We start from the raw sequence: 23,590 nt of genomic DNA, 5'->3' as shown, positions 1-23,590 counted from the left end.
ACTTTTGATGGAATTTTTTGTTAATGTGTCCAGTTGCTTTTGAAAGCCATTCACAAGATGCTGTAGCAAGGCATTTCACAGACTAATTACCAGCTGTTTGAAGAATACTTGCTGTTATTTACCTTGGGCCTACCATTTTCCAACTTCGTTTCATTCCCCCAAGTCCTTGTATCAAAAGAGACTGTCTGTCTACCCTCTCAGTGTCACTCTTTATCATACAAGCTCCTAAATAGCTTTCCTCACTTGTCTCTTTTCCATCTAGAAGAGTCTAGGTCTACTTAGTTCATTCTCATACAGAAGCTGTTAATTGCTGGAGGAATCAACTCTACTTCACCACCAGGAAATGGAGGACATCTTTGCTGGGGATATTTCCCAGCATCTTATGCTTTTTTTGGTCATGGTCACAGCTCTAAACAGTTCCCCTTTCCTTTTTCCTGAGGCCTGGAAGAATAGTCCCCTCATGAGGGAGTGGGCTGCAACACACAAGTGGGAGGGCAATCACCAGGTGCAGGACTGTCAGGAGAGCAGGACAGTATCACTGAGTGTCACTCAGGATCCAGTGGTTGCAGTAGTGATGCATCCCACTCTCAGTCACCAAGGAGGTGTCCTGGGACAGAAGGGCTGGTGCTGAGCAGAGAGTGGCAGTCCTAGCTCTATGCCCCTTGCACATGGGTGGTGAGGTGCAGCAGAATTGGGATGGGGTGGCTTTGGAGCTGGTCTCAGCCTCTTGGTGCTGTGCTCTTGCAGTGCTCATCTCCTGTCCATTAAAGGCTGTTCCCTTGTATGATCTCTGTCTTTTAGGGTGGTGCCATGGGCTCCCTTTCATGGCCTACTGAGGTATTATTGCTGGAAGACTCTCTCAGGTAGGAAGAGTGAGACATGGTGCACTGTCTGCAATGTGCGCCCTGTGGAAGGAGTTATTTTCTGTTTCACAACCACATTTTCCTGCCAGCAGATCTACTTACATTGTTCAAACAGAAACTGAGATCAAACTAACAAGTCTGTGGTGTGGAAATCCAGGACTAGAGCCCTGCAGAGAAACAGAAAGAAAAACAACATGACAGTGAGGATGAGCCAGCCTTGTTTCAAAATGCTACAGAAAGGGAAAATCAGATAGACTGGCAGTTACATGACCTTTAAGCCAAGTATTTGCGTGTGGCAAGAAGATCTATCTCCTAAGACCAAAAAGGCATTGACTTCCCCGGTGCACTCACAAGCTCTCTGGCTTTTCCTGGGGAAATGACCACCCATCAGTGAGCACATCTCTGTAGTTCCATTTGCACCTTAATTTTGCCCACCTCCTATCCTGCTTTTACTCCCTCTGCCTTTTATCCTCAAGTTTTCAGAATCAGAATAGTAGACAGAAAACAGTCTTAACTGCACACACAGAATTAGGGCCACACAACAAAACACAGATCTACAAGCTGATTAAAATCCTGTAAGAGGTCATTTGATAATTTTTCTAGTGCGATTACTCTCATTAAATGGGCAATGATTTATCTATGTGTCTAGGTAAGAAGAGTTTTCCCTACAGTTCCCAAGAATTAAATGTCAAAATGGCTGGGCGGGGAAGGAACCCTCCGTTAGATGCGGCCAAACAGGAACGTTTCATTGGCTGCGTCAGAGCCAGTTTCTGTCAAATACTTCTGATGAAAAGACCTAGGCATTAAAACAGAAATCAAGAGGCTGAATGGCCCCGACAGCCTTTTTGCACTGAGGTTGCTAGTTTAAAGCAAGTTCCAGTCAAGAATAATTGAACTCAGTTCAAATTAGATTGTTGCTCCTTCGCTCTGTGAAATGAGGTAGATGATCACAGTCCGTTTCCTATTAGCCTGTCTGCTTTACTAAAACCACCTGCACAATTGAAACTAATTGGTGACCTCAACAGCAGTATCAACAGAGAGGATACAATTAAATAGTAATGAATTATGAACTATATCGTCCCCCTAAAGACACGATACCTTTAGACACTGGCAGTGAGCAAGCTCTCCTGGCGCTTGGAGTAGGGCTGCATTTATACCAGTGGGCTGCCAGTCAAGATCCAATCACAAGCAGAAATGTAACCTTATGCACAAATGAACATTAATAAGGATATATTTATTCAGTTAGAATACAGTCAGGCCTAGAGCAGTGGAAAACACATGCTACTCTATTTGAATTGAAGGGATCAAAGTGATATGAGCCCTAGAGCTATCAAAAGGCCATCAGACACAAACTTCATGAGGGACTCCTAAACTCCCTTTCCTCCAGGGACTCACGCAAAGTCAATAAAAAGCAAATGGCATTGACTCATAAAGCAGCATATTTAGAGCAGGCTGAGAATACACTGATACAGTGCTGCTGATGATAAGGACAACCTCTGACCAAGAACCAGGCTGCTTTCACCAGTCAGTGGGAGCTGGACAGCAGAAGTCTGGTGCATTTCTGGCAGAAACAATTCCTCTTCCAAGCTCTCACTGCTGTCATTACTGGGAAGCATTTATCCTAAAAAAACTGCACCTCGGCCTAGAGCACTGGTTCCAGCCTTCCCCAAGCCTGCTGTTTTCTCCTTCTCCTCTTTTCACTGCTTGCCTAGACTTCTGCTGCTGCCTTCCCACATCTCAGCTCTTCTAGGTTTGCCCTAGCACACACAGCTTTGCCATACCATCCTCCCTCCATTTGCTGCCTTCCTCGAAAAGGGGTGCTCTCTGATGATTTCAGGATTCCTGCCACTGCCCTCTCACTCCCTTTTCCCTTGAGATACTCCCACCATCTCCTAACCCTACTAGTGCCAGCTCAGCTGGTGGCATAAGGGTTGTCAGTGTCCAGGATGTACAAACAACCTTTCAGTAACCAAGACTAGCACTCTCCATTGGATTAGCTTCTTCAGACAACTGCCTCATACATAAAGACAACTCAGCACAAACAATGTGGCATGCAGAGATTGGAGAGGGAAAGTGACTGGGTCCTGGGTGAAGTTTGTGCTCTGCTCTCCTTCGTTAAAACTACCCAACTCTGGCGAGTTGCATTCGTCTTGCTGGCTGCTCCGCTGCTCCTCAAAGAGGAGCAGTGTGTTTGAATGGCAGGAGCATGTCATTCAAGGGCTGGATCTTAAGGAATTTTTTTGTAGACCCATTAAAAAATGCTGTTATTGGCTTTTACAGATATATGAGTACCTGTGCTTCTCTGTTACTCCTTTTAATATGGCAGTTTGTACTATGAATTTCTCCAGGGTGTTTTTTTCTAAGGACTGTAAAATGATTAACAGGCACCAACAAAGAAAACTTTATACCACCACTGGGAGGAAGAGAAATAAAACTTTTCTGCTTGGGTAGCTATTTTTCCCTCACTCCAGGCCAGTTTGGAGTTCAGATCATCAACTCCAGAGCCAGGACTGAATGCCAGGCATCCTTCCCTGCACTCCAACAAATATTAAACACTTGCTTTAGCCATAGTTGGTGCCTCAAAGGGGTTGATGCTCTGACACAGCGGAGAGAATCATTTACTGTATTGTTCTGCCTAGAAATATGACAGTTCAAAGCATACTACTTTGTGCTGCTTCAGATTTTCCTGCGTTCATTCAATAGACAATTGCTACTCACTGACAACCTCTGTTCAATAACATAAAATATCTGTAACACAGCTGGAGTGATATCTGTCGATGTATCGACCTTGCACAAGCCATGAAGTGGTTCAAAATAAATTGTAGAAAATATGAAAAACAGCTTCTGATTCCAGATAATGACTATGCAAGACAACATTTGCTCTCAGAGCATTGGTTTCAGGTGCAAAAGATGTGTGGCCCTTTCTAGGATGCGCATGAAGGCCAGATTTCTCACAAGTGGTTAGAGTGCACCTGCTCCTGATGTGACTCTTGCAGTCAAATTTTCAGATGACTCATTTAGCAAACTGAGCTGCTTTGAAAGTCTAGCCCTGGATGTGGATGATAAATTGATTTTAAGCCTCCACTCTTTTTCATAAAAAGGAAAGATTGAGAGAAGAAGCCAAAGGTCAACTGCAAATTGCTTTTCCTTAAAAAAAAAAAAAAATTCTGCATTTCTGAAGAGGTGGTGTTTTAAGCACCTGTAGACTTTCCCTCACATCCACTCCCTGATTATAGTAGGATAGAGAGATTGTTATGCTAGTGAGTTTTCTGAAGCATAATTCTGCTCCTAATCATCATGTATTTAAAAAATTTTGAGTAGGAAAAAAATCACCAACACCAGAAAAAAAACATGAAAAAATGCCCAGGCTTGAACATGAAGAATCCCCCACATTAGTTAAAAGTGAATGAATCTACAACTGAATGCTCATCCACCTTTATTTCTCTAGACCTTAGCACCATTCCCTTTTCAGCTGACAGTTTCTTTTATCTACCCTGAAGTGAATGTAGATGGTACCCTCTCAGCGGACCGTTTAGGGGTTAGCAAAGAGGTAAACAACGCATCAGCAATGCAAGTATGAGTCAGCTGTGGCAATGCTCCTGCTATTTGGAATTTTGCATGAGGAACGGCTGCTGAATTATTCCTCGAGGGTCATCAAAGATAGAGTCTGCAAGCAAAAACAACTTTCTTACAGCTCTCCGTTCATTTCCTGCAGCAGAGCAGTAAAAGAAAGAGGCAGTATTACAGATCCACTGTTCACTTCTTTCTTGAATTGCTTTAGGGAGTAAAATCTTCCCTCTACCATGGTTACCAAACTATTTTTCCCCAATCAACAGATGTGTGACTTCAGTCTAATAAAATCAGAATGGATATGAGGATAAGTTATGTTTATTAATGTTTTCATTCAAAAAAGTAAAAAATACTGCTGGAATGACAGGCACATTTATACTAGCAATGTAAAAATGTATTTTTACAAGATTCCTACGTTCTTGTTTGCATCTCACAATAAAACATGAACAAGAAGACAGTGTTATCTAAAACTAAGGTTTACAGGACTGATTAAGGCAAATACATTTCATTGAAAAGCATTTTTATTTGGGATCTCGCTAGATCACACATCATTTTGCAACTATATTTGCAGTCTTTGTGAACTTCTTAACCAAAGAACAAAATCTGCACAAAGTTTTCCTCAGCGTGCTGATATTCGTGTTTAGTGAATCTATATACAGCATTATTCAAGTCTTTCTTTCACTTTGATTAAATTCCTTGTTTAAGAAAAATGTACTGAAGTCTAATTGTTCTTTTAAAGAAACCAGGAGACAGTGTAGCAAAAAAACTTATCAACTGTTTCAATTTAAAGAGCATGCAGAAAAACCATTAGAAGATAGAGTTATGTGTCTTTAGAATACATGGTAATAAATAAATTAAATCACCCAGAACAAATAGCACCACCTGCTTCACAGATAAATATAGAAACTCGGAAATATAAAGGATAAACTACTTCAACCTAAAATAAAAAGAAAGAAAACAGTAAGCGGCAGTGAAATGTTGTCTTAGTCTCAAAAGCCTTATGTTTCCCATTTATTTTGTACTGAGTCCATTTACTTTTCTCTCATGCTCTTCCCTCTATGCACCCAGTGCATACTAAACAGTATAACATGAACTATATCGTAATGCATTTAAACTTGATAGTGCCTAAGCTTACTTGTGGTTTTTGGAGACAGGGGTTATATTCAGTTTTGGAAAATTCTTTCTCCTTTCCCTCTCCTCCCATTAGCATCTAAAATGTCATTTGTGAGTTTGCTTTCCCCCCACTTTATTGACCATTCTCATGGTAAAAGGAAGAAAGCTGAAAGATAATTATATTTTGAGTCTGGGTGAGTAATTTTAAGAGCTTTGCAAGTCTGACTCCGGGATATATTTTATGTCAAACTCAGCTTTGTTCATTCAGTATAAAAGGCTGCATATTACAAGACAGGATGGCTCAACTTCACAGGGTTATGGAAAGGCAAAGGGGTGACATATTCAGAGCTTAATTATATATCAGCCTTAATTTGAGTTCCATCATCATAAATAAGTGTAAGTCAACATGTTTAAAATTGACAAAACTTATCTGTCAGTAAACAAAAGCAATGAATTGTTTAAAAAGATGCCAGTTAATGGAAACTGATAGGAACAAACCCATTTACACCACAAAATGTACACTTCAACCAAAAAAAAAACACCACAAAAAAACCTCATCTTGTCAAAACTTACTGTGAAAAGAATAGATTTCTAATTTTGTCACAAATAAAGTAAAAATTTATACAAAAACCCCTAGATTTTTCTATAAAATGTCAGTCAGTAAAGGTCATAATATTTCCTTAATAAAATATTACCATGAAACCCTGGGGGTTAGCACTTGCTACAAATAGAAGGTAAAAGGGCAGAAAATCAATGATTTTGCCATAGAAAATGGTTACCCAGAAGAGCGGTGCTTTTCTGAGAAACTTGGTGTTGTGTTCAAAGAGTTGCTGCTCATCTAAATTTGGCCATGACACACAGCTGCCATTATCTTAGGTAGAGAATCAGTTTAAGGAAGGCACCTATTAACTGGCTCTCTGCGTTGGAACAACTTGGATATCCTTCCATTTTGCAGTTACACTGATGTAAATGCTTTGACAGTGCTGCAATACTAAATCACAAACTGTGAGAAGTTGGAGAAAAAGAATTATCTTACTGGAGTTTCAAACTTTCTCCCTGCAGCTTATTCATTTCCTTCACCTGAATGGGACTGTGAGTTTCATGCTGCAAAATACTAAATCCCCCTCAAAATGCTTTAATTTTCCTGGTTATATTCATCTATACCACCTCAAAATTTTTCATATACCTCAAAGTTTTCATTTTTCCTATACTTATTAACTGCTATGAGGTCTTTAGTCTTTTCTCAGTATTTCTTCAAAACATCTAATCCTTTCTAGACCCTTTAGACCTTTCATGTCATTCTCATCGTCTCAGTTCTCTCAGGTCTTCTAGCAACAAAAAAAGCAGGATTCATCTCTCTAAACTTTAGCTATGCAAAAGTTCAGCTGTCTAAATTGGTCACCCTTGAGTCACTCTATGCTTGTAGAAACAGGCAGATCCAAAGGGTGATGTGTCTGCTCTTAAGATAGTGAGCTTATTTTGATGTGTCAATTAACTTTTAGACGTGTAAAGTTAGGCATAATGGATACTACTCACAAGACCTATATTTGACCAGATCCAACCTGTCACCCTTTTTGCACACCATATTTGCAATTCAGGTTATAAAATGGGGCTATAAACCCACTATAGGGAAAGTTAGATGCCAAAATGTTTACTTCATTTACTTGGAGTATTTTTATGATGCACTACTTTTGTATAAATAGCTCAACTTTCATTGCCTTGTTTTGCTCCAATATCAGATTACAAATTCATGTCTAATTTGCTGTCCTCCCTCTTCCCCAAGGCCTCTTTTAGCTTTACTGCTCTTTCCATCCCACTTAATATATGATTTCCAGTTTATTTTCTCCTGCATGCTTTAATTCTCATTTCTGCCAGCTGAAACTCTTTTTACTGTATTGGAGCCCTTAGGCCTTTTTTCCTTTTTTCCCTTATGTCCCTTCACAATATAGTTCATATCCTTGAGAACACACTAAAAGGACTACATATCTTGATCTTCTGTCCAAACTAGATTTTCTCCTAATCAAGAAATTATATAAGTTTCGCAAAATGCTCAAATGTTGTTGTTGGAAGGTGAAGTTTTTGATGGAAATTGTGATCAAAACCACTTTTACTGAAATTCATCATATCTATCACAGGCAAGCAGGGCAGGGCGAAACATTTCTCACCAGTTCTAATTCCCATTTATTTTTCAGCAGCAGACTGGTTTATTTGCTGTAATATGCTAAAATTTCTAGTGACAGCTGGAATTTGGGTTTAGACATTGTAAAGTTCATTTTTGCAACAGGGAAGAGGAGAAGTGGTTTTCCCCACTCTGAAGAAGAAAATTTTAAACCAGAACAGTGAAGAAGATCAGATTTGAGAAAATCTAGTGGGTGGAAAAGCAGAGTTCTCTTTACAGCTTTCGTCCTTCCTATCAACATAGTGAAAAGTCTGTTAGTCAAGACTATACATAGGTTGATAGTCTTTGCCTGTCATTTTGGAGTCCTTTGACAAATCTGAAGAACAAGAGATCAGAACTATTTCCTATTGCATTCAGAACTTTATGGTATTTCATGGGTAAACGTTACAAAAAACATCAGGAATACCGTGAATCATAATTTTTCATCATGGTATCACCACACTCTCACAATACACAACACACAGAGATGAGATCTGGAAATTATGGTATAACTATTGACAATGTTGCTGGTTAGCTGTGGACCTCTGATGAACAGACAGTGGATTGTATTTAACACACTATCTGCTGTATTTCACAGAAAGGATTTTTTTTCCCTCTTGCCAAATACCTGCTAGACTTTTATTTTAATGTGTTGGCTGTTTCAAATATATTTGAGTTGCAACAAATATTTCTCTAGCTCTTTCAGATCCACATCATCTCTGCTAATGCAAATCACAAGAAACCTAGTTGTATAGTCCAGCTGTAAGATCTTACTTTATGCAGGAGGGTTTTTTGGATTTGAGGCTCAAAGCACTGCTAAAAGCAGGTGTCATAGACAAATACTACGCAATTTTCTCTTTTCAGCTTTGTCAATAAACTTCATGATTAAGCTGGCCTCCATGGGATCCTTGTTCAAGGCCTCCTAGGAGCAAAGGCTTACCATTGAGAAATACTGATTATATTGTATTCTCTTTTCTCCCCTCGTGCCCCAGAATCAAAGGCAAAGCTTCCATTTCATGTATCATTCCTCGCCTATATAATCCTATAGTGAGGCAGGGAGTACCAATGTGAAGAAGGATGAAGGTGATCATGAAGCAGAAAATCCATAAGAAAATGGTTACAGAATTATAAAATTAAGGAATGCATATTACAGAATTATATATTAAGGAATACATATGACTTGTTGGTTTCCACTCTTAACAGTAACTTTTATTTTCAAGAATGGGAGAAATCAGCCAACTCATAAAGTCCAGTTTCTCAAATTTCAGGCAGCCATGCAACAGCAGCCTGGTTTGAAAGGGGTCCGAAAACATCTGTACATTAAGGGATAAAAAAGTCTTCCCAATACCCTATCAGAAAGCCAAGCCTGAACCATGCCCTAGGTAAAAGTAGGAAGAATCTTGCTAATATCACAGGTGCCTACACTTTAGTTGCTAAATAAAACTCAAAGAGAGTCCTAAAAGAGTCATATACTTACACTGCAAGACTGCTGCTAATTTAAATTCAGGAAAGAATTTCCTTCTGAGCTCATACCTGGCAACTGGTTTTACGCTGACTGTGTGATCAGGGCACATCAACCAGACATCTGAGGATGTAATGCCATTAAAGGTACAATTTCACCCCCTCTATGTCTGCTTGCTCACCTCCAAGGCTTTAGAGAACAGTAAATGCAGATCCCAGAAGCCAAATTACAGATCAAGATAGGTAACTGATAGCTAATTTCTAATCAGTGCTGAATAGAAACGCAGCAACATGGATAAGATTGTATAATTTTCTGGCAATAGCATTTCTAAGGGACCTCTTTGGCAATACTGACACAACATGTATCTGAAAACTGTCACTGCAAACTTATGCCCTGGGACAAAATGATTTCCCAGGATCTTATGACAAATCTCACTCCGTGAAATTTCCTACTTAATTACGTGATGCCTTTCCCAAGCACGTCACGTTACTTTTAAAACAGTTTAAATTACTCAGTCCCCTCTCCCTTTGTCAGACAGTTCAGAAACATACTTCTTGGACGGATAAGGAGCCTTCTTCTAATTTCCCCTCTAAATTTATTCATGGCCAATATATAATCATTTGATCTTGTGCCAATACCATCCTTTAACTCAAATAATAATTCTTCTTCCTTGATATTTACCTCCGTAGTATGTCATTCATTCATTTAATTCATTCAGTTTAAAATAATCTTAATAAATGTGAAAATGTTGTAGCTATAAATGAAAATGCACTATGATGACCTTTACTAGAGTCTGGCACTAACCTGATTTTATTAAGTATCAGAAATGTTATAACAGATATTAAAGTGTAGTGACATTCCCACATCATGCAAATCTATCTGGACTCATTTAAATTCTTTTTGTCTTTCCTCCTCCACCTTTTTCTATACCGTTTAGTTTTACAAATGAAGAAGTTTTAATATTAAGCCCAGATTTTTAGAGAAGCATTTACATATTTGTGTCTGCAAATAAAAGGTAGGAAAGGATATGTTCAGACAGCTCAGTGGCTTTTGTAACTGATCAGCTATTTCTGTAGTCTCTCTTTCAGGTAAGTAATTATCACAGTTGTCTGTACAAATTAGTTACTTAAAGGTACACACATTTGGCACCATCTCAGAAGAGAAATGGAAATCTGGACCATGCAATTAATAAGTCTGCCCAAATCTATCAATGCTCTTAATATGTTCAGAAGACTAAATATTCAGGAACAAACTACTGACTTTCCGCTTTTTGCTTTCCTGTGGTTAATGCAGCTACACTGAAAAATTTTGCATCACCTATACAGTGAGTACCACATGTCTGACCTCTGCTTTTTGAAACACCAGTACTGTCAAGTTTGCTTATAACAGTGTATAGGAATAATACCAGCAAAAGAGTTCAGTGAAAAGACCTGTTCCTCTGTCTCAGAAGATAAGAAAATCTGGATTTTATGAGGGTACGAACCGATGAGAAAGATTAACATTTTCTTACAAATGTGATGTCCTTAAGGCCATTGTTTGGCCTTGTAGTCAGAACAGAAGTATGTATTGCCAAGAAATTCTGTCCACACCACAGCCTTTGACTGCAAACTCATTCATTGGACATCTTCACAGAGTCACAGACTCACAGACTCACAGAATGGTTGAGGTTGGAAGGGACCTCTGGAGGTCATCTGGTCCAACCCCCTGCTCAAGCAGGGCCCTCTAGAGCAGGTTGCCCAGGCCAAATCCAGATGACTTTTTAATATCTCCAAGGATGGAGACTCCACAACCTCCCTTGGCCACCTGTGCCAATGCTTGCTCACCCTCACGGTAAAAAAGTGTTTCCTGTGTTTCAGTTTGTGCCCATTGCTTGTGGTCCTCATCTTCATCCTCTCGGGCCAAAGCATCCTCTTTGCAGCCTTGTGATCTGTAGCAGGTGTGAGGAACAGATGCTTGAGACTCTTTTGACTGCTGGTAAAAGGCATGCTCTTCTCCATATGCAAGTTTTCAACTTTCTCCATAGGCACGTTTCTCCAAGCTACAGGTGTGAGTCTGAATATGACACTTCACTACCCAGCAGTGTTGCTGGCCACATGCCCTTGGGGCTCTCCTGAGTTATTTTCATTGTGTCTAGTAGGCACTTTATCTTTCTTCCTATATAGAACTATTGTTAGACCATAAACCATACTCAGAAATGGACCTTGCCACCTTTTAGTGGCAGAGAACATTCATGGAGGAAAAAATAAGGTGTGTTTTGAAATGGAAGAGTTTCATGTAAAGGACAAAATATTAGCCCTCGAACCCATGTGATCCTCTAGCAAAGGAATTATTTACTTTAAGTGGCCAGATGGCTAGGTGCATAACATGGTAATGGTGATATAGGAAATTGCTCTGGCATCATCTGAATTTTCTGCTTATACATCCCATAGTTTCTCTTCGATAATAGAAAAGCACGTAACATGCATTTCAGCACAGGGATTGCCCATGTAGTACTGTACTTCTGACAAATCTTTTTATAGACAGTCTAAGCCATTATTATTACTCTATTGGAACATGATATTTTCATCTATTAAATGTCAAACTGCAACTTCACAAACATAAATAGGTGATTATAACGATCAGGTTTTGTTTATAAGTGAGACTATTTATAAAGAGACTATTTATTTATAAATAAATCTGTATTTATCTATTTAGATGGAAAAGTATTATGTGACTTAATAAAAATTACTCAACTAATTTCCACCAAAACCTTGGGAATAAAGACTGTTACATCCTTAACTCCCACAACAGCAAGCCATTCTGAACTTTAGGAATGCTACATAGTGGCTTAATTACTCTTGGCTTTGTCCTCAGCTACAAACAAACAATCAGCTCACAGCCCTGAGATTTGTGTGATGTATTATAGTTGCTATGTGTAGACATTCATTCATCCACATTTGGTAATATTTGAAGCACTGTGCAGTATGTTAAAAATTATCTATATTGACTTCCCCTCATTACTCAAACCATGAGGCATGCAAGATTTCCAAGATTTCTTGTGAAACAGTGTTGTACTTGCAGCTGTACCATCCTACAGGTATTTTACCACCATTTGTCTGCATTTACAGCTTTATCATTTCTGCACATAAAAATACTGCCCTTATTTGTCCTGAGAAATAAATATTTAACTGATGAGATATGCAGTATAGCTTTTTATCCTGGGTAATCCTAAAGTGTTTAATACATTTCTGTGAGTTCTGTGTAACATAATGGATCAGCTTTATTTAGACATAAAATGGCATTGTGGTTTCCCATGTTTTCCTTCAAGCACAGTAATTCTCAATTTTTTCAATAATCATGATGTCCTTTCTGAAATTCCTTCTTGTCTTCTAACTTCTCATGATTAGGTTCTTATTTGCTAGGTGGGAAATGGGGGGTATTTGTCAGCCCATGACACCAGTCTTGGAGGAACCGTGGCCCCACTCTGAGAGCTACTATCTATGAATATCTCAGGGCACATTCCCAATAAACATTTGTGTAATTGCTCCAGGAGACCATATTATTTATTATTTTTCAAACAAAATGTCAGTTATAATCATCCAGAATATTATCAAGCTGTCATGTTTGCAACATGTTATGAAAATAAATATTTTCATATTATCATCCCTTCGTGTTTGAGTGAAGTAATAATACTATCATTTTCTTTGAAATCTCCACAGTATTTATTCTGTTTTGTTATGATTCAGATCAAATACATTACATATAAATTAAACACTTGTTGAAGGGACTAATATTGCCTTTTGTTTTATCTGGCAAACAAAATCTTTTTTGTTGTAGCTTGATAATTCCTTTCTTCAGATGATGCTTTCACATGGGAAGAATGCTTAAAACCTCATCAAGTTCTGAAAATGCACAATGGAAATACTCTTATTGTTTTTGAGGCAGAAAGAGAAGAGGCATCATAAAACAAACTGTCTACACTCTGGAAACATTTTCAGAGCACAGTAAAGCACTCAGGACAAAAAAAGATCCTGATTGTAGATCCTTTCCTTGCCATCAAATCTTTTAGAAGCAAAACTCAACCAAATAAAAGAGCCCCCAGTCCGTCCTCTACCTATATTAATTTTTTTTTTCCTTCCTTTTGTTTTGCTAGGTCCAAGATGTTTTTGTTCAATATAACTATTCTGTTTATTTACACCCTTTAACATATTGTTACACCCTTTAACATACTGTTCCAGGTACCCAGAAGCACACTACTTCAGCAGGTACTGGCTCTGTCTTTATAACAAAACCTTCAGCTTTCACATCTGTATAGAAAGATTGAAATAATATTTGAGTTGAAGATTTACAGTTTGGTCTTTAAATTGTAGATTTTTACTGACCAAATCTTCCTTTAACATGAGCAATCAATGCAACTGCTGCTGTACTGGTTCATAATTTCAATTTCCTTCTGGATATCCTCACTGGCACGTACCCTCTTGGCAGGGTATACGAATTAATTCAGCTCTTACAGTCTTTTGCATCGTAATGGAATGCTTGAACAGGGATATGCTGGATTCTCATCAGATTGCTTTTCATAACTAATGTTATCTTGCTTGAGATGCTAGACAGCCTTTTGGGTTTTGCCAGTGTGTCAACAAAATGTGAAATGTCTAGTGCATTGTTGTAGTGCCTTTAGCTGTCCCATTGTTGTAGTGCCTTTAGCTGTCCAAGTTTTCAAATAACAAAGTTAGTGGCAAATCCAAACAAGAAAATTATGTCTTCCTCACTTCTGTGTCCACAGTCTCGATTATAATGGCTGCAGTTAATGCATTTCCAACTGTTGTCAACTACAATTTTGGCCCTTGAACAATGACTAGGAGCAGCTCCATCCCTGCTTCCAGAGCTAGCCCTAGGAATATATCACTAATTCCTTCGCATTTCTTCAGCTGTACCTGAAAGTCAATGTTTAATACTGAAAACTGAGCAACATATGCTGTGCTATTAGAAGAATGCTTAAAAAAAAAACCACACAGAAAAAACGTAAAAATAAGAGATAAGACTAAAACTGGCCATAGTATGCTATCGTCAATATCTTTTTCTCATTAGAAGCTTCAGCTGTTTATCACATTCATTTTATATTTCTACATATTTTAATTCCAGGCTTCTTTATGACATATGCAAGGTTACAAATAATGCTGCTTTGGCTTTCTCAGTTGGTGCTTTAGCATATTGCTGAAGCTCAACTATTCTGACCCTTTTACGAAAAAAAAAAAAAGCAGAAATGTTGTTTTGAAGAGAAAGGCTGAAATGTATGCTTTTAGCTTTATTTTAAAATTTATTTTAATTTAAAGTATGAGAATAACCTCATGCACCAGTATGGGAGAAACTGGATGGAAAACAGCTTTGCATAAAAGGACCTGGGGGTCCTCGTGGACACCAGGTTGAACATGGACCAGCGATGTGCCCTTGCGGCGAAGCAGGCTAGCAGCCTTCTGGGCTGTATTAGGCAGAGAATTACCAGCAGGTCGAGGGAGGTGATCCTTCCCCTCTACTTATCACTGGTGAGGCACACCTGGGTATTGTGTCCAGTGCTGGGCTCCCCAGTAAAAGATAGACATGGACGCACTGGAGCGGATTCAGCAAAGGGACACAAAGGTGATTGAGGGATTGGACCATCTCTCATACAAGACGAGGTTGAGAGATCTGGGACTGTTCAGCCTGGAGAAGAGAAGGCTCAGGGGGATCTCATCAATGTATATAAATACCTGACTGGAGGGTTTAAAGAAGACAGAGCCAGGCTCTTCTTAGCGGTGCCCAGTGACAGGACAAGAGGAAATGGGCACAAATGGAAATATAGAAAATTCCATCTAAACATAAGAAAGCTTTTTATTGTCAGGTTGGTAAAACATCAGAACAGGTTGCCCAGAGAGGTTTTGGAGTCTCCCCACCTAGAGATATTCAAAAGACGTCTGGACATGGCTCTGAGAAACCCTCCATAGCTGATACTGCTTTGAACACAGGGTTTGAACTAGACGATATCCAGAGGTCCCTGCTGACTTCAGCCATCCTGTGGTTCTGTAGTTTATAGCATGCTGAGTATAATACCCATTAACTCACTGACTCCTAATGCATACTGATTTGTTGTTTGCAATATGAGGGTGTGGTGGAGGGTTGAGGGTAGCAAGACAAGGTAGCCAGTTTGCCATTTTCTTCTTGAAACTCCTGAAACTATTAGTTTAAAGAAAATTCTTATTAAAGTATGTTTTGTACAACACTACATTTTTCTAATTGACAGAGAGTATATAGTGCCAAGTTTGAATAAATTAAGAGAGTAATAAATCTGAATTAAAATCTTCTGGCTTACAACCCTACACAAAGATGTGCATTGCATATATAAGCCTCCACTGAACATTGTATCTTTTTTTCTTGTGGAACCATCTTCTGTTTTCTCATGGACATCTTCAGCTGGGTATTTCATTGCTTTGAAGTGGCTCTAGAATTGCCACTATGTACCAAATGCCCAAAGTGCAAATTGAACAAGGACTTGCAAATAGGTGCAGGGATAAGAGCAGGGATACAATTTAGTATAATATATAACTCTACTGTGAAATAAAGGATCTAATTTAGCAGAAAGGACAAATTCTAGTCTGGCTACACCAGTGTAACTCTGTGTTAACAATATACTTTCTTCAAATGTCTAGATATGTAAAAAAGAATAGAATTTTGCCCTAATATTTACTCCTGTGTTTCCACCTTCAACTGCGTATTCTAGTCTTCCTCTCTGCTTCAGCTACGTAAGCTATGGGTTTGGGAGCAACGGAGAGAGTTATTAGACATTTTTTGTGTGAAAGAGGGCTAGGGAGCAATGAAGCTGTAAGGATAACTTATACAGGAAAGAAAACAATGTTGGTTTTCTTTTATAAACTTGTTTTATGTGCTCCCACTATAGATGTAATTACAGTGTATTAGTACACATTACTTTGATTTCTATGGGAAGTTTTGTGCCAGATTAAAAGAAAGGTCAAAAAATAAATATTCTTCCAGTTCTGAGCAAACTTGTTGCCCAGCTCAGTTCCTTGGTCTTCATCAATAAAAATAGCTACTGATTTTCTCCTCTGTAATAATACCATCTCTCTTATTAATCCCTCTGTAATTTGCTCCATTTAATCTAGTTTTACAAATACATTACTTTAATAGCACATTATTCATCATGGAAATAGCTGCTTATGTTATGCCTTGTAGTGGAACATATCATGACATGGCTTTACCTCAGGGTTTTTCATTCTCATTACTTCTACATTTCACCAGTTTTTACACTGTGGATGCCATCATGGTCTGAAAGCCTGTCAGTGACAATGGGAATGAAACATAACAGTACCAGAGGCTGGATGGGCTATAGCAAGACCTGTATCGTGTCTCCAGTGAAATGAAGTATCCTGAAATTTTGCTTTGTCTTTTTGTAAGGTTTCAACAGCAAGCAGTGTATCATTTTCATCTCTCTGTCTTCTCATGCACTAAGATACCATGGTATTTCTTCATATCTCTATATTAAGACAACATTTTTGCACTGTAAAGGGCTATTAACTACATTTCATAATAATCTTTTCCTAAGCACCATTAGCATAATTAACAGTTTGTTAACCAAGGCATTAGACCTTCAGCATCACATAATAAATTGTAAAAGTCCACAGCTGGTAGGACACCCTTTCAAGAGAAACACTGCTCAGGAATACAACAGCCAGAATTGTGAAAATGTGTTTGTTCAGTGGCGGAGAACTTCCAGCATCCATCAGAGAAGAACAAATGTCTGACTTAAATTGCTCCAAAAATGTACTTAAATAAATATCATGCTAAGGAGCTGCACTTCCACCAGCTAGAGCTCTATCAAAACTGGTTAATTACTCTTTTAAAGACTACTTCCTAAAAGGACATAATTTTGCTACAATAGCTATGTATTGGGTCATTAACTACACTTCAGCAACAATTATTTGATATTGTGGTGAACTATTCAGAGAAACTTTAAAGCAGAGAACAAAGATCTTGCTGGACATTAGGAAGCAGGTAAGGTAAAAGCTATCATGTCCATCCATCTTGAGATATCTTCTTTTGAGTAAATAATTTGCTAATAGCTAGTATCCTACAAGTTTCCTTAATACTGTTCAAGCGAGTGCAACAGCCAACAGCTATAATTCTCATGCCGGGTTTGCCATGCAAGTCTTCAGTTTATGAATTTTAATTTTCTCCCCCCCGCCCCATTTTAAAACACTATGACACTGCCGCAGCATAACAGCATGAAAGGAACATAGCTCAAGACTCTTTTTCACATACACGAGTGCTTTTTCTTATTCATCTGGGAAATGAACTTCTGTTAGACCAAACTAACTCACATGGGGTGACATACCTCACTCAGCCTTTGCCACAGAAGCTGCCACAACAAAAGTTGCTGTGCCCTACTTAGGAAATGAGCACAGAAACAAACAGTATAATGGCACCATTATGGGAATATTAATAAACTGTGGACCACTTAGACCATTTTAGAAAAGTCTAGAAGTTACGTGGCTGCCAAAATGATTGCCACTATGTTGTCACTAGAGCAAGACAAATAATCAATATAGCTTTCTAAATTTGAGATGAAGAACCGCACTGTCCATCCTGAGCTTTCCAGTAGACTCAGATCCTAACACTTTTCCTGCAAGATATGAGTTGAAGAAATTAACAACTTCTGTTCTTCTCCTGAGCTGTCACGTTTCTCTGTCGTGTGCCTTTCATTTTTTTTAGCCTGGTTAAGTAGTAAGCACACAAGCAAAATTACTAGATTTGCTAGGGCTTGTTTGGTTTTTTGCAGTCCCTCAGTCTATGAGCAACCGAAGGATGAATGAAAGAACAGCAACAGAATGAAGGTGGAAAAATAGAAAATGCTGCTTTAATCTTTTAGTTGCTGAATTTTCTTACGCAGTCACACTCTTGGTAACTGAACACCATCATTTTGCTAAAAGCGTGAAAAGGAACAAAAGCATCTTCTGCTTCTAACCTCAGGTCAGGCCCCCTTACCCATGTCCTGTACTCCCACTGCTGCTGCCATTGGCTACTTACGCATCCACTTTTCCTCCAGAAGCTTTTGCCCTTTCTTCATTTCTTGGAAAGGAACAAAGCTTTAGCTTCAAAACTGCAAGTTGCTTCTCAAGACTCACTTCTGGAACTATTACAGACTCTGCAGGTGTGACAGCATCTAGCACAGCTGAGCAAAATCCTGATCACAGTCCCCAACACCATCGCAATGGCGAACTTAACACATCCACGAACTAAGAACTACAACCCAGGAAGCACATACAGCCAAGACAATACTGTAATTTACCTCAGGTTTGTTCTCCAGTATTAAAAAAAAGACAAGAGAGTTACAGATAAACAGAAAACACAGTACTCTCAGCCATCACATTTCAAAGGGACTCAGAGCACAACAAGGTTCCCAACAGGCTGCAGAGCACGGAGCATTTCACATTACTAGGACCATGGATTTGCTAACACCTTTAAGGAAATCATGCAGATCCTAGCTGTACATGCTCCCTGATGGTTACAAGCTCATATAAATCTGCATCTTTGTGAGCTAAGCTTCCACTGTCTCATTGCTCTTAAAAAGCAGGGAGAGATTTTAATAACTAAAGGGATTCAAGGAAGTAAAATTGTCTTCCCCTGTTTGCATGTTTCTTAGTCTGAAAATCCCAAACATTTGCTACGCTTTCAGAAACTCTTCTTCAGGATAGGAATGGAGGATGTGAAGGAATAAAATGTGTAAGAACAGATGATTTTTTTGCTCAAACAATCCGACACCAGATACTGAAACCCCAAGGGGCTGGACCTACTCTCAAGTTTGCTCACATGAACACTATTCAGTTCAACACAACATATTATAATGAGGTGATCTGAGGCACATCTCCTGAGACACAAGGCTATGAAGCAGAAAAGCCTTATGAAGAAGAGAAAACTTAGGATGAAACCTATGTTTTGCAGGTTTTTTTGAGAGTTTCTTCTTCCATCCATTTTCCTGATGTGCAATTGTAAGTGTTAGAATAATACACGCTCCGTTCCATCTCTATGGATAAAAGCCAAACAGATTATTTAGCCTATATTTTTAGTACAACATAATGAACACAGAGTTCTCCAATATCTGCTTTGTAAATAACCACAAAAGCACTCGTTTTTCAGATTTTGATCACAAATATTATTGTGTCACTTCAGTCCACCCATCTTCCCTGAAGACAAATAATTTGATCTAACAGGGAAAAGAATTTGAACATAAACCAGAGTTCATGCACACAGGGGAAATCACCAAGGAAACCAAATTTATGATCACTGTATTGTGAATAAATAGCTCTTTGATACATGCTATAGAATGAAATAAATATATCAGCTAGTTTGTTAACACTTATTGCACTGGTAAATACAATATATGTTAAAAAACTGAATCCTTACTGAGGATAAAATGTGATTTGCCATTAACATTCAGCAAATCTGTCTGTTGAAGCCGCATTAAAATATTCTTATACATCTTGACCTATAGTGATCTATCAAAGTGGTCTATAAATCATTATCTTGATCATGATACTATGGGTAGACCTTCCATTTCACTGATGTTATCAGTGGCTGAGACTGGGATCAGTCCCAGAGCATGAGACTCTCGCTGAAAACAATTCCTAGCTGATCTGGGTAATGCACAAAGACAGTGAGAGGCTTTAATGATCAAAACTAACACTCTGAGCTGCACTTTGAAGAGGCAGCAGGTCATTTAGGGTCTGATATATGAAGAGTAGATGCTGACTGTGCCAAAGAACATAATTTCCGGGCAGACCCATCCATTGAGATGACAGCAGCCATCACTCTGCTTCCACAGGACCGGGCTAACATGGAGCAGGATGACTAACTCCCTTACCCCCGGGGACCACACAGTTCCCTGGCAGCAACGTACTGCTCCCACAGCCCTGTGCTGCTCTTCTTTGGTCTCTCTTTTGATCAGGAAAGGAGAGAAGTGATGCCACCTTTGCTCCAGGGGCAATCACAGGTGCTTTCTCTAGTGAGGGAGTGGGCAGGAGCTAAACCTTCTCTTTGTCCCCCATGCAGGTCCCAGAGCAGAGCCTAGCAGCAGCACTGATTTGGGACCACAGCTTGGACATGCACTGCTCTGGCATCACTGTGGGCCACCCCAAACTCTCTGGAAAGTCCTGGAAGAAGGGGATCACCATGCCCCTGGGAACTCATGCAGTTAGGTGAAAATTCAGCTTTATCATAACAAAAAAAACCAACCAACCAACCAAAAAAATTTTAACTTAGTACCCTTTATGCTTGTACAGTTCAAATATTAGAAGGCAAAACTGTAGAATTCAATTTTCAAATGCTTTAACATAGCGTGACTTGGGGAGCCTGACTCAGGTTTTTGAACATTTGGGTGTGGACATGGTAGACAACAGGGCAGTGGCTTGGAGTTTGCCGCAGGAAAATTTCTGTTGATATTACTGAAACAGAAAATTCATTTTTGTGGAGGCAGTGCTGGGATGCTGCTAGAAGAAGCTGGGGGCTCTGACAGACCAGTAAGTGAGGCTGAGGGCATTATCACCCCATCTGTCCACCCCCCTTTTCTCTCCAAAGTCAGCGTTCCCATAGCAGAAGCATCAGAGGCAAATGTACCTGCTGCTCAGCAGAGATCGCGCTCTCAGCTCATCAACGCTTCAAGCAGCAAAGCCACCCGACTGCTGCAGCAACGGAGCGGATCACGGCGGCTTCTGTCACCCTGCTCCAGGGTAGCAGCTCCCAGCAGCACAGGGCAGAGGAGAGCTGAGGGTGGTAACACCTTGGATCACGGCTGCTCAGTCTGACAGAGCCCATCTGTCAAAACACCAAGTGAGAAAAAGAGATAGATTACACAGGAACTGTGGTTGTGTTAAGGGTATAAGCAAAGTCACGCTTTCCCGGGAAAAATTATGTAATTAAGTCAGTTACCATGCTTGGTATTTGTGCACAGTATCTGTAACAGCACATTCAATTAAAATTAAATAATAGAAAATAAATCTCAGCTGGAGCACTGCCTGGATAAGTGCCCAAGCAGGAAGTAGAGTTGTATTGTCTGAACGATTTATGTTTATGAGCAATTCATGAAACAGATTTTTCTGTTGATTCTGCACTTTCCACTGATAATTACAGAACATTTTGGGGGTGAGGAACTGCCACTCTAATTGAAACAAATTCTCCACTCCAAACAAACAGGAGGTAAAAATAACCCTGCATCTTATCAAACTTTTAAGGGGAGAAGAGTGTTTAAAAATTCATTGTCTGTTTCTCATCTATTCTGAGGTTTCTTTTGGTATTATAAATATGATTTATAATACTTTAAAGTGCACATACTTTGAAGTCCCTACCCATTGCCAGAACAGACGAAAGAGACCCTTGAATAAAACACGGCTTTGACTGTCAGTGCACATTTTTAAACAATAGTGATCTGTGTCACGTAGGGCCTGGCACATGCGTTCCAGTTTTTCTGCAAGATTTTTACATGAACCTGGGCAAGCCACATCATCTCTCACTGCTTTATCTGTGAGGGTAGGGAAGCATGGAAAGTCAATATAGTCCTTCCTTACCTTAGCAGGATACTGAGAGGAGAAAATATGGAGAGTGGGCACATCTTCACATACGATTACATCTATACTAGTAAACCAAACAAGGTCAAGACACAGGCCAAGTGCTGGTCTGCAGCTCCCCATTCAGTAAAGCTGTTACCACAGTCCCTAACTGGTTTTGGCTTTGCTGTCTCAAACATTGCCTAGGAAGGGCTCAGGGGCAGCAAGCGCAGGAACGTCTCCTCACTGGCAGCCTGGGCATGGCAGTCCCGTTTTGTGGGAGAAGGGGAGGAGGATTTCTTCTGGCTGGACATACACCATGCAGCACCAACTGGCCTCAAGACTGGAGACCTGCCCCTGCCTGTTTTATTTACTAGTATAGACATAGCCTGTAAAAACCTCTGATAAAGGGACATAGCTTCTGGTTACAGACAATATAAAACTAGATTGATGGTAAGAGTCAAGCACATACTGTTGTTTGTCAATTTGACCTGCAATTAGATCCACACAGACAGTTTCTTGGCTTCAGGACACGAACAATGTTTTGCAAGTACAGCCATAGCCTTTGCAGGGTCTGATTCTGTTGACACATGCTTTTCAAATGATTTTCTGTAAAGACTAGACTCAAGGTCAACGACCTGAAACTCAACAGCATGACCTCCGTCTCTCTAGCAATATATGTACTACTGCGAGGACCTCTCCTGCTTGCACATTGGTGTGAATCAGCCAAGGTAGACTACCAAGAGGTCCTGCAGAGTTGCAATCCAAACACACTGGACTGGGAAACACATGGAGTGGGAAACCACTTCTCCAGCAAAAACCCAAGGAACAGGATATTGGAAGAACTTTTAGTGAAAGACACAGTTGTGTAACAAAGCACTCCCCAAAGAGAGGAAGAGCAAAACTGGTTTAAAAAATTCCTGATGGAAAATTCTGTCCTACTTAAATCAAAGTATTTTTGCAAGAACTTTTCCATCTGTAGGTTTTACAAAAATAGTCTACTCATTCCTTTTCGATATAGTTGAAACATTTCATTTTGAGAAATCCAGAGCATTCTCCTTCACTGCTAGTAATACTGTGTTTTACTGCAGAGTCTCTCAGAACTGACAGGTGGGAGTTGCCTGAAGACAGCAACTGACTGTCCATTCCTTTGCTTTTCAGGTACGATCAACTTAAATAGAGCATCCCTGGCAAAGCTTTGTCTAATCTGGCCTCACAAGGCTTTTTTTCTTGAGTTTCATCCTGCTTACCAGTCAAAAAGTTATTCCTAAAATCTAACATAAATTTACCTCATCATTTTGGAAATATAGAAAAAGGTCATCAGTCACTCCCCTCCACCTGAATATGTATAGTATAGTAGAACAAATAACACAAATCAAAGCATTTGGTCCTTATTGAAACAAAGCACACATATGTTATAAAAAAACAAAAACCACAAACATTTTGTCTTTTTTCTATTCCCTAAACAATTTTTCAGAATGTTTTTCACAAGCAGGATCACAGTCAGGTGTTCATTTCAGTTTAACACTAATGGATAATCAGAATTTCCTGCAGAATGGCCATCCTCACTTCCAGCCTGTGTTGTCTCTTCGTGATTAAATGTGCAGGACTACCTCAGTGCATGTCTGCAAATGTAAGCAGAGGCCATAGGGTGCTTCTTCAGCTTTTTCTCAGCTGAAGATAGCCTTGGGTGAGCTCTCAAGTATGGCACAGGCTGAGCAGGGAAGTGAGATCAGGAGGGACCACAAGAAAAGAAAGTTATAGAAAAGTATTAAGTATTCTTAAATCATGAAGATCTTATTACTATACCAAAAGTAGGGGCAGTGAGAACAGCAGGGCACTCTCTGCAAATAGACAT

The sequence above is a fragment of the Calonectris borealis genome, chromosome 1, assembly GCF_964195595.1.
Source record: "Calonectris borealis chromosome 1, bCalBor7.hap1.2, whole genome shotgun sequence".
NCBI classification, from domain to species: Eukaryota; Metazoa; Chordata; class Aves; order Procellariiformes; family Procellariidae; genus Calonectris; species Calonectris borealis.
The sequence above is the reverse complement of the archived record's forward strand: the minus strand, read 5'-3'. Positions refer to the sequence as shown.